Below are 11,453 nucleotides of genomic sequence, written 5' to 3' on the forward strand. Positions count from 1 at the left end.
CGCTGCCAGTGGTGTCGTCTAAATTAAAGAAATGATTTCATTAATTGATGTTCCAATGGCTAGCTAAATATTTACACACTCCACAAGCACTGTACTCAAAATTTACAATAGCAAAGCAGCCTGCAGCAACCAAAATATTGATTGAGTCATAAAAACCAGAGGTTATTAACCCAAGTGTCTCCCTGCTTTGTATCAAACTAATTGTGAGGCCAAGGAATGCAATTTCTGAGACAATTACCAGCAAAGGGGGCTTTAATGACTTTGTCTTATTGTATTGAATAAATAAACAGTAGCTGCCTGAACCCGGACACCAAGTATGGTTCCTGCCAAATGCCAGTGTTAATCAAAACATTTCTCTTCCTAGATAACTCTTTATCTGAATCCAGACCTATGCGCGTTCCAAATACGAAACTGTTCCTGAGCCTCTGTGTCTCTCCAGGTGGACACCTCTGATGTACACGGCCAACATTGAAGTTTAGGGAAGAAAACAAAACAAGCGTGGTTCCTCAGGTGGTGAACTGCTTCTCCCTCACCCAAGTCCTCCAGGATGGCTTGACCCTGCAGACAGAAACTCAAGTCTCCTGCAGGGCTTCCTGGGGAAGATTCATGTTCTGGGAGGAGGGGTGGGGGGCAGAAGGGACAGGATGGGACCCAACACAGACAGCTCTGTGCTCCTGTGATATGCTTTTTGTGAGGAGTCAGGCAATGTTTGCTCGCAAACTCAGGATATAGCCATGTGTGTGTGTGTGTAGCTTGATCAACTGTGGCAAAACAAGATGTGTCAAACTGGGGGTGATCACAAACTGTGCCCCAAATCAGGTCTGCCACAATCTTCAATAAGCCAAAACCCAAAACCAACCAACCAAACAAACAAACAAACAAACAAAATGAATCCTGGAAAGCAGATAAAATAGATTATTCCATGTGTCCACATTGGGAAGAGGGACAGAGAATCCAGAGCCTGTCTCCACAGGCCTGAAGTGAGATCAGAATTTAAGCAGAGGGCCATGGCTAGCACATCTAAGAGTCCTGGTCAAGGTATGGTCTTGCCCACCAGTAACCATCTTTATTTGGGTTTCATCCTGCAGGGTGGTTTGACCAAGTTGTTTAGAGCTTTTGAAATTTTCTCCTGGGCCACAAGTTCCCTGTGTGGCTAGCGCATGAGCTCCCTGAAGAAATTCTCAGTTCTTTGGCGTCCATTGTCACAACAGTCTAACAGACTGAGAGACACAAGCATCTCTTTAGAATCGGGGCTGCAAAGCGGAACTTCAGCCTACACTGGGGAGACTACAGGAGAGTGAAGGCAGCAGGAAGACTTAGTATCCAGCAACAGTGACAGGCACAGTCTGTGGGGGACAGGGGGCAACTCTAGGCAGGGCCACACAGAGCAGTGGAGGTGTCCAAGCTGTAGGATCGATAAGCCTTCTCAGTGAGGAACCACTCGGAACCCTTAGACATTAATAAAGGGAAACATTTGGGGTTGGGGATTTAGCTCAGCGGTAGAGCACTTGCCTAGCGAGCACAAGGTCCTGGGTTCGGTCCCCAGCTCCGAAAAAAAAGAAAAGAAAAAAAATAAATAAAGGAAAACATTCCTTAATAATAGTGTGTGACTGGTTCTGGCTAATGCACAGAAAAGAACCAGCCTCAAACAGAAAATTTGCCAGCTTACACAGGCCGCAGGCTTACGAATTCTGAGTGCACTGTCATCCCTCGGGTCCAGGCTCCAAGTTACAGACAGGGCTGGAATTCGAGGCGCAGGCGAATGAATAGCCTTGGAAGCCATTTCTAGACGTCGGGCTTTGCCTTTGAACAGTGGGTGGGACCATGGAAGACTTCCAGGCATAGAGGCAGTATGCTTGGGTTTGGTAAAAAATAAATAAAATATAGTTTAAAAGGATTGGAACGGGATCAGAAGAGGTCAGCCCCCGGGAGATCAGAGGAGCAGGTGAGAATTCAGCAAGTGCTTGAGTCGCAGCATCTACGGTAGCAGCTGGGGAGAGGTGAAGGTGTTTCCTTTCTCTTCTTGTTTGTCGTAAGACAGTGGAGCACTGTGCAGCCTTGGGTGGCAGCCTGAACTCCTGCAGGATGAGTAGTGTAGAGAGGAGGAGAAGTAGGGTTGTCCAGTCCCCCTGGACTCACTGGATTCTAGCGGTACATACATCCAGCCTCTTAAAAAGCACTCCAAGACGATACTTTTCTCTTCCCTAAGGGGCCATGTGGAGATGTTGGCTGGGCTGGTGGGTTCAGTGATTACTGCTGTGGCTTCTTTTTAAAGCTTTGGGGGTTGTATCCAGCTGTGGGGTGTTTATCTCTGAATCACGAGAGACGGAGCCTTTCTCTTTACACGGGCAGCCCCCAGCACCACCACCTCATGCGTTTAATTGTCTTGTTTTGCATGTAAAGCCCTTTCTTTTGGCAAAGGATTCATCACCCAAGAGACCAGAGAGAGTCAAGTAAATATGTGCTTGAACAGTTTCTACAAATCTGCAGTTTAGCCCAGGAGACCAGAAAGGTTCCTGTCCCCCCTAGGGAAGCAGCAATTAAATGGGATATCCAAATACGCATTAAGTACCTGATGGACCCACGACGTAATTATGTATTTGAAGAATATTTCAAACGTGTGTCCGACATGCATCCGCACTGTTTCCATCCGTCAAGTAATTCTATACTTAGAACATGTGTTCTGCATAGCGAGTTGGTTTATAAACCCTCGTCAAAGGAGCTAAAGTAAAGGTTTCAGGCACAGCCCATTCTTCAGAAGTGTTTGCGCCAACCAAAGGCAGACAAAGCGAAATCGGAGCTGTAAGTTGTCCACGTGGAGCTTCCTGCTTGCCTGGGTGCTGAGTGCCTTAAGGGTGAACCTGTACTGGCAGGATCTCCGAGGCTCCCAGGACCTTTTCCACCGACCAGCTAGGAGCTGTCAGAAAAGGGAGGAACGGTGAGTAATGGTGAGGCGAGCCCTGGTGATAAGCCCTTCCTCCCTTCCCCGGGGAAAAGTCACGTGGCTCAGAGGACAATGAGAAGCCCGTGCTCTGGCAGGAGGTTGGCAAGTGAGAAAAAGAAGGCTAAAGGCTAGTGTTCTCTCATGTACTGCACCCGCCAAAGGGGTGGGAGCAAATAAGGTGACTTGGGAACTTGAGGGGTCACTCCAGACGCACAGGGTCGTCCTACAAACCTCAGAATGGATGCCTGAGGTCAGTGACTTCCCTGGGTTCCCTGCGCTGTCTAAAGACACCTGCCCTGTGGTTTCAAAACTCACAGCCTGACTGCTTTTACAAGGACACAGCAAAACAGCCTTGGTTTTCTGAGTATTTCGGTTTCTCCTAAGCCTGTATAAGTGCTGTTTGCGTATTAACTCTTTCAAGCTGCAAGGGACTGGCTTCCACTAAGCTTGCCCCTGAGCACGCGTGCACCCCCACACACAAACACATACACGCCAAACCCAGTTTTTGAGATAGGAAGAAAGCAAAGCAACTTTTCTTCTTTTTTCTTTTCTTTTTTTTTTTTTTTTTTTTTTTTTTTTGGAGCTGGGGACCCAGGGCCTTGTGCTTGCTAGGGAAGCGCTCTACCACTGAGCCAAATCCCCAACCCCCGCAAAGCAACTTTTAAACTGATTAGATTTGATGGAATGGCAGGACACGGGCGTTCTCGACCAGTGTAGCTGGGACACTGCGTTTTAAAATATGCTTATTTTGTGTGTATGGGCGTTTTCACCTACGTTTGTTTGTGCACCACATGCATGCAGTGCCTGCAGAGGCCAGGAGAGGGCCTCAGATCGCCTGGGGCTGGAGTTAAAGAAAGCTGTGAGCCATCTTATGAGAATTGGGAATCCAACCTGGTCCTCTGGAAGAGCAGGACTCTTAACCACCAAGGCATCTCTCCAGTTCCTGGGGGCTTCATTTTAAGGTCAGAAACGCTACAGCCAATAAAAGGTGGTTAGGAAGCTAGAATGGTCCTGGAAGGACTTCTGGGAAGGCAGGTGTAGAGGAATTTCACCTAATCAGCAAAGTCGAGGCATACCAGGGAAAGATGGGAGAAGAGGGAAGTACACAGGAGTGTGAATAGAGGGGGTGCATGGGGCTGACGGGGTGCGGGGGGGCTGAGGGGGTGCATGGGGCTGACGGGGTGCGGGGGGGCTGAGGGGGTGGGGGACTGGGGGGTGTAGGGGGCTGAGGGGGTGCAGGAGCTAAGGGGGCTGAGGGGTGCAGGGGGCTGAGGGGGTGCAGGAGCTAAGGGGGCTGAGGAGTGCAGGGGGCTGAGGGGGTGCAGGAGCTAAGGAGGCTGAGGGGTGCAGGGGGCAGAGGGGGTGTGGGGGACTGAGGAGGTGCGGGGGGCTGAGGGGGTGGGAGGGTTGAGGGGTTGCAAGGGGGCTGAGGAGTGCAGAAGGGCTGAGGAGTTGCAAGGGCGTGAGGGGGTGCAGGGGGCTAAAAGGGTGCAGGGACTGAGGGGTTGTGGGGAGCTGAGAGGGTGAGGGGGGCTGAGAGGAGTGAGTGAGTGGAGGGGAACTTTGGGGACAGGAAAAGGAAAACATTCAGAGAGAAAGATGGTTGATCAGAGTACAAGCTTCATTCTCTTCACACAGGCAAGGTGTTGTTTTAGCTTTAAGACAGGGGCTCACCATGTAGCCTGCTTTCAGATCTAGATGTTCAGCCTTAGGCCTCTGGAACAAGGTCTATTATTGAAGTCAAGATGGCAGTTAAAGGTAGGCACTTTCAGCTAAGCCTGAGTTTTATCCTGGGAACCTACATACTGGATGGAGAGAGTCAACTCGCAGAAGTTACCCTCTGACCACACAGTGTTCTGACTTCCAAACCTATGCACACCTCATCCTCCTGCTCCTTTTTGTAACAGGAAGCCCATTCAGTAAGAAACATGGGCAATTATAGCTGAGCTGAGTAGTGCACACCTTTGATCCCAGCACTTGGGAGGCAGAGACAATCAGGTTTCGGTAAGTTCTAGGCTAGCCTGGTCTACAAAATGACTTCCAGAACAGCCAGGACTGTTACACACACACACACACACACACACACACACACACACACACACACACACAAAAACCTATCTTGAAAAAAAAAGGAGAAGAAAAGAAAATAGTTAATTTTACTACTATGCATGCAAGTTCAGAGTTAAAGTTTTGTGTTTTCTCCCAACCTCCTGCAAGGAAGGAGATTTAAAAACCAGGGCAAAAAAGTGGGATCTCATAATTCTGTGGGTTTCAACTAACATCATCTATGCAATCATTGTTTCTAACTCCAACAATCCCAAGAATTAACTGTTACAGAGTGAAGCCAGGTCTGGTGGTACAGGCTTTTAATCCCAACACTTGGAAGGCAGAGGAGGGTAGATCTCCAGGAGCTCCAAGCCAACCTGGTCTACATAGGGAACTACAGGCCACTGTAGTCTACAAAATAACAAACTTGTTCTAGAATAAAAAAAAAAAAACAAAAATACAATTCAGGGGCTGGAGAGAGAGCGATCAGCAGGGAGCTCTTACACAGGACCTGGACCGGGCTCCAGGCCATCCAATACCCTCTTCTTGTCTCTAGGGCCACTAACACTCACATTCACATTCGTTCACAGACAGACTCATATACAAGTAATTTTTTTTAAATCTGAAATACAATTTCAGATATAAATATGGACATGTTCATGGTAAACTTCATGTTGTACAGAGATTGTTAAAAATAGAGAAATTTGCTGGCACTCAGGAGGCAGAGGCAGGAGGATTGTTGCTGTAAAAATATAAAAAATAAAATGCTGTCTAGATCTGGCACCACAGTCCCCCAAGATGTCTGCTGGATATCTTAAGTCTCAGTCAGCAAAACCTCTCACCCACTTTGCTCCATCCCATATCACACTGCCGAAGGCCTCTCTCTGAGCCTGGCAGCAATCTCTCTACCTATCTAGTTCCCAAGGCAGGTTTCCATGCCCGAAATACACATCCCAACTCCACGGCGACCCAGTGTCTCCTGCCGCTGCCCACTTTCTTACACTTGAATCGCTACATGAAAGAACACACAACACAATAACCTTTGACCCAATTGATAAGATATAATTGCCCACCTAAACATACAAAGCCCAATACACATCCATCCCTTAAGAACATTCATAACAACCTGTAAATACACAGAGTGGAATCTTTTTTTTTTAATTTATTTATGTATATGAGTACATTGTTGCTGTCTTCAGACACACCAGAAGAGGGCATCAGATCCCATTACAGATGGTCGTGAGCCACCATGTGGTCGCTGGGATTTGAACTCAGGACCTCTGGAAGAGCAGTCGGTGCTCTTAACCACTGAGCCATCTCTCCAGCCCCCCAGAGTGGAATCTTAACGTCAGCTTCCAGCTTCCATATTATCTGGCCGCAGCTTCACTCTCTCTCCCTCCTGTCTCTTCCTCCTTTCCGTTGCAGGCTCCTCCTCTTTCTTCAAACTTTTCTCCCGCCCATCCTTCCTTCTCCTCCAATGACAGGCCTCCTTCTATCCTGTACCTGCCCCTCACCTGTATTTTACAAATTAAATGGGGAGAAGGTTCTGGTGAAGTCACCTGAGTCCCGAGTGTGTGACTAGGCAGCTGTCCTTGGGGCAGTGGAATTAGCCTCGAAATACAGATAACTCCAGGGCAAACCACAGCAGAGGATCACTGACACTTTTAGACCAGCCCAGTCTACATAGTTCCAGGACAACCAGAGCTGCATAGTGAGACCCTGTTTCAAAACAACAAAACGAAAAAGTCTAAGTAAAAAATGATTTTACTATTAAAAGCCAAAACTGACTGACAAAGTGTGACATTAAGCAATTGACCAACCAGGTATGTAGGCCCCAAGCTAGACGTCGCCGGCCTGGCCGAGTCAGTGAATTCCAAACAAAGATCAATTTCAAGGAAATTTTCTGTTTAAGCGAGGTTCCAACTTGAGGACTAGTCCACCGTGACCAAAAAGATACAGAAAGATATAGCCATGTAGGAAAATAGTTGGGAGTACTAAGAAAAAGTGTTTTCAGAAGAGGAGAGAAACATGGAACGATCCCACCCTCCAAAAATGCCCTTGGTTCGTAAGATGCGGGAATTTAGGCTCAAAGAAGTAAGGTGGCTTATTTAACGCTACAACTTGGCTTTCTTCCCCTCTCCTCGGCCATTCCGCCCAACACTCACTTCAGGTTTCTTTGTTCGGTTCGAAACAGTGTTTCACTCTGTGGCCCTGGCTGATCAGAAACTGCTCTGCGGACCAGGCTGGCCTCAAACTCAGAGATGCAGAGATGCACTGTCTGCCCGCCCCTGCTGGGATTAAAGCTGTGCCCTCCTGATTTGCTTTCAGGTTTTACAGCCTCAGCTAAGGCCCGGGTAGTGAGGAGTGGGGTGGGGAGGAGTGGGGTGGTCTCACGCTTGGCTTACCCTCGCCTCGAAGTCCCCAAGGCTCACCCTGTGTAAAGCTGGATGGTTACCACAGTGACATCTTATCCTGAACGAGCCCTTGCATGTGTCATCTCCAGGTGTTCTGCAAGCATCTCCAGGAGGGGTTATCAGCATCACCACCATTACCGCCGTCTTACAGGTAACTCCACAAGCTTGCTGAACGTCAGACACACCGCTTGAATCAGGACGGCTGTTTCCAAATCGTGGCTGTTGAACTGTGCAGCTTAACCCAGACTTGCATCTTTGGACCCCGGGTCTGGGACTCCTCTGATGCCTGAGGACTGCCCCATCTCTCCTTCTTCCTTTTGCCCTTGTCTCTGATGGAGGACACTTTATTGCCTCTCTACTGTCCCCTCCCCTGGTCTCCCACTGCTGCTGTGGAGGGCCCCAGGGCCTGCCCTCCTGCTGAAGGCTGTTGCTGCCTAGGCTGAGTCAGAATAGCCCAACTGGCCTCCTGTTGTTGTAAAGAGCCAACTATGGCTTCACATGAAGACAGAGCCTGCTTTGAGACTCAAAGCCGATCACAGGGTTCTCTTCAGAATGGCTCCTGATCTCAAGCAGACAGATTCTCTTAAAGACTCTGGATCTAGAGGCGGGTGGTGACATGTAGTGAGAACTTCGGTGTCTTTGAAATAACAGAAATATCATGTAAATATGTTTTTGTTTTAGTCCCAGGTGTGGGGTGTGGGGGTCGCTTCAGATCGTCCACAGCAGCTGACTATGTCTTATGCTCTGGCAGAAGCATGGTTTTGCCAGCTGAAGATAGTTTCTGTCTTGCATTCTGGGCACTCTTGAGAGGATCTATAGATGCTAATAGAAGGGGCTGATTGGCTGGCAGATTGCTGGACTACAAAGATTGGAATTCCCTCAACTTTCCTCAAAGAACTCCACACCCCTAACCAGCAGGAAATAGCCTAACAAGATGGATGCCCCCTTTCCCACCCTTCTTCCTCCCCTTCCTTCCCTTCCTTGGGAAGTTTGAAAGGTGGTAGGAAAAAGAATTCAATAAAGTAGCCAAAAATTCTAGCTGCAGGTGAATGCTTTTAATCCCTGCACTCGGGAGGCAGAGACAGGCAGATCTCTTGAGTTCCAGGACAGCCAGGGCTACACAGAGAAACCCTGTCTCAAAAAACAAAACAAAACAAAACAAAAGGCCTGGATTGTGTGGTCAGCGGTAGAGCAGTTGATTAGCATGTGTGAACCGCCCCTCCCACCCCCCACCCCCGATTCCATTCCCAGCACCAACTAAAGAAAGAGAGCTGGACCAAGGTTTGGGTCCTGCTGTATCACTTGTTGGCCTTGTGCTCTGGAAACTAGATCAAGGGCTGGAGTGTAGCTTCCTGGTAGAGCCTGGGCAAAGAAGCTTTTAGTTGCTACTTTGAACCTGGGTTTCTCAGTCTTGAGAAGATTAAATGCGTGTGTTAAAGCTCATAGCAAAATGGCTAGCATACAGTAAAATTCAGCAAATAATCATTATGGTCTTCGAGTCCCAACGACAGTGTCGGAGAATCTGACCTTTGGATTCCAAACTGTTTCAGTCTTCTGAAGGGCAGGGGGTTGGCTCGTGGGAATAAGCAAGACATGATCCACGGCTTCCTATTAATGCCCCTTCCATCAAGGCCGAGGGAGAAGGCGTTTGATAGCTTAGGAAACAGGTGGAAGTGGAAGCAGGATAGAGGGGCTCCATCCTCAGTTGGTTGCCCCCCCCCCCAGACAAACCTGCCAGTTCCTGACGCTCACCTCCCAAGCAGGACCACTCCTCTCTGCCTGCTGCTTTGGCTACCTCTCCTCTTCCCACTGGCTGAGCTACTGTCTGATCTGTTGCCTGCAGAGAAACACGTTCACTCTCTGTCCAGTGCCACCCCTGGATCAACCTCGACAAAGGGAACTGCTTCCTGGAAATGCTCAACTCTCCCCTAGTTATCTTGGCTGCACACTCGAATTCCTTCTCACCTCTAAATATTTTCATCACGAATGGCATGCTTCTTGTTGAAGTTTTATTCTTGAGCCGGTTTCTCACATAACCCAGACTGACCTTGAATCCCTGATCTTTCTGCCCCATCCCCCCACAAGTGTTGGGATTACAGGGGTATAGGGGCTTACCCAGCTGCTAAAATGTAAGTATTCATTGCCTATTTGACTTTCTTTAGATTACGTTCATATATCTATAATATATTAACACATCTGTTTGTACATGTTGTGGTGTTCATGTATCATGGTGTACATGCAAAGGGTCACAGGAAAACTTGCGAAAGCCTGCCCTCCCTCAGACTTAGTGACTGAACCATCCAATGGCCTATCTGAGTCCAACTCTTACTCCAGGGCCTTTTTGTTGTTGTTTTTGTTTTGTTTTTCAAGATAGGATTTCTCTGTGTAGTCCTGGCTGTCCTGGAAGTCACTCGAACTGGCCTCAAACACAGAGATCCACCTGCCCCTGCCTCCCACGTGCTGGGATTAAAAGTACAGACCACCACTGCCCGGTTAATTCTTTTCGAAGACTTTAAAGAAATTATTTTATGTCTATGAATGTTTTGCCTATACATGTAAGCCTGGTCCTCACAGAAGTTAGAAAAGAACATTGGATCTCCTGGAATTAGAGTAATAATTGGTTATGAGCTACCATGTGGCTGCTAGGAACTGAACCTAGGTCCTCTGCTAGACAAACAAGTGCTCTCCAGTTCCCAGGAGATAGCCCTGATGTGCAGTTATAAGGAGGTATGCACTGCAGAATTTAGGCTACTCTACAAAGTAGCCAGTTATTCTCGCAGATGGAAACAAGTGTAAAAAAAAATGAAAGAAGCCAGTGTCCTAACTTTAAACTTGATATGATTAAAAAAAAAAATCTGCTCTTGGGCCAAGCAGTGGTGGCATATGCCTTTAATCCCAGCACCCAGAAGGCAGAAGCTGGTAGAGCTCTGAGTTAGAGGCCAGCCTAGCCTAGAGGAGTGATTTCCAGAGCTAAAGAGAAACCCTGTCTCAAAAAAAAAAAAAAAAAAAAAGGTGGGGGGGGGGTTGGGGATTTAGCTCAGCGGTAGAGCGCTTGCCTAGCAAGCACAAGGCCCTGGGTTCGATCCCCAGCTCCGAAAAAAAAGAAAAAAAATTGCTTTTGGGATATCACACACAGACATGCACAATTCAAAAAAAAAAACAAAAAAAAAACAAAACAAAAAAAAAAAAACTTGTGGCTTTTGCAGAGGAACTGGGTTCCCCCAAATGCACAGAGTAAGTCATAGCCATGGATAGCTTCAGCTTCAGGGGATCCAATGACCTCTTCTAGCATCTGAGGGTACCGAGCACAAACTGGCACACAGACATACATGCAGGCAAAACATTCACACATAAAATAAAACGAACGAATCTAATTTAAAATAATATTCTAGGTCTCACAGGTATTCAGACCTGAGCTTAAATCCCCAGAAACTATATAAACCCAGGCAAGCTATCAGAGGTCTTTCCTCACAGTGCTCCTACAAAAAGCCCCCCCAGAAACTTGGCTGACGAAGGGATAACCTGGGGTATACAGACGTGAACACCAAAGAGACCCCATTCAAACAACGAAGGTGGAGGATGACACCAGAGGTTGTTCTCTGGCACGCGTGTGTCCACACTCAGTTGAATCCGCGTACACACACGTTTGTACACGTGTACGCACACAAATAAACGGGTTAGGAATCTAGCTTAGTGCTAACGCGCTTGCCTGGCAAAACAGAAGGGCCTGGCTTCCGTTCTCAATTCCAGGGGGAGCATGAGAAAAAAAAATACATTAAAATGTAAAGAAAATATTAAAAACCAATAAAACTTTTTTGTTTTGTTTTAAAACAAATGGGAGGCATTAAAATCTTAACATGAAAATATGCCTCCCCCCACCCCCACCTCCTGCCACCCGCCACCCACGAGCCGGGTGGTGCAACACTCAGAAGGCAGAGGCAGGCAGATCTCTGAGTTCGTTAGTCTTGAAAATCCAAACCAAACTCAGCAGACCAAGAATGCCCCCACCCTTTGATTTTCTTGCACACCCACTTTTTATTATAAGCAAA

The 11,453-nt window shown here is 47.7% G+C and overlaps 1 long non-coding RNA gene across 2 annotated transcripts; it reads left to right on the plus strand.

Moving 5' to 3' along the window:
- Nucleotides 1–2,827: 2,827 nt before the first annotated feature.
- LOC134481873 (uncharacterized) lies at nt 2,828–9,609 on the plus strand. Of its 2 annotated transcripts, XR_015637589.1 has the most exons (4): nt 2,828–2,938; nt 3,746–3,906; nt 7,185–7,318; nt 7,494–9,609. It is a non-coding gene; the product is annotated as an uncharacterized LOC134481873 (long non-coding RNA). The 2 variants fall into 2 exon arrangements; XR_015637588.1 differs by lacking the exons at nt 3,746–3,906; nt 7,185–7,318.
- Nucleotides 9,610–11,453: the final 1,844 nt, after the last annotated feature.

Source organism: Rattus norvegicus, chromosome 14 (assembly GCF_021556685.1).
Source record: "Rattus norvegicus strain SHRSP/BbbUtx chromosome 14, alternate assembly SHRSP_T2T, whole genome shotgun sequence".
NCBI lineage: Eukaryota > Metazoa > Chordata > Mammalia > Rodentia > Muridae > Rattus > Rattus norvegicus.